This window comes from Pterocles gutturalis, unplaced genomic scaffold (genome assembly GCF_000699245.1).
Source record: "Pterocles gutturalis isolate BGI_N339 unplaced genomic scaffold, ASM69924v1 scaffold6113, whole genome shotgun sequence".
Taxonomy (NCBI): Eukaryota; Metazoa; Chordata; class Aves; order Pterocliformes; family Pteroclidae; genus Pterocles; species Pterocles gutturalis.
This window is the reverse complement of record NW_010117848.1, coordinates 3832-4528: the sequence shown is the minus strand read 5'-3', so window position 1 is coordinate 4528 and position 697 is coordinate 3832.

Genomic DNA, 697 nt, shown 5'->3' with positions numbered 1-697 from the left:
AAGCTCAGCCCAGGCTGCTTGGGTCCTGCTCCATCCCCAGATCCCACAGGCGTGCCCTGGCAGGGACTGGACCCGACCCATCGCCTCTGGATGATCCAGGTTTATGTCTCAAACATCTCTGACTCCACCTAACCAGTGCTCCTTTTCGGGGAATCACAAAAGACCTCTCTCGACTGTCCACTGGAGTGGGGCGAGACATTTAAACTGGCATAGTCGGCAGGATTCCCCGAATAGAGGAGGAGGAAATACTGAGAGGAGGAAAGGAGGATCGGACTGATTCCGAGTCCTCTGGAGGTGTTGAATTGTGGAGCCAAGCTCGAGAAGAGGGGGACATGAGTCGGACCGAATCCGAGTCCTCCAGAGCAGAGGAGATGGGTGGTGTGCTGGCGGCAGTGCCGAGAGATGAGTGTGTTGAGACGCACGCAGAGTGCGAAACTGAGTTCTTGTGGAACTTGCAAGTGGTGTTGCAAGCCGAGAGAGAAAAGTGGTTGCAAGCTGAAATGGAGATAAACTGGTTGCAAAAGGAATTGGAGGTGGAACGTAAAAGGCGCATTCAGGCACGAGAAGATGGATCAGTTGTATAATGCTTTTGTTAGGGAATGAGAATTGCGAAAGGAATTGATCGAGGTGCGGCAGGAAAATCTTGGAAGTAGCTGTGGTTGCAGTGGTGTGTGCAAGAAAAATGACGTGGGCAATG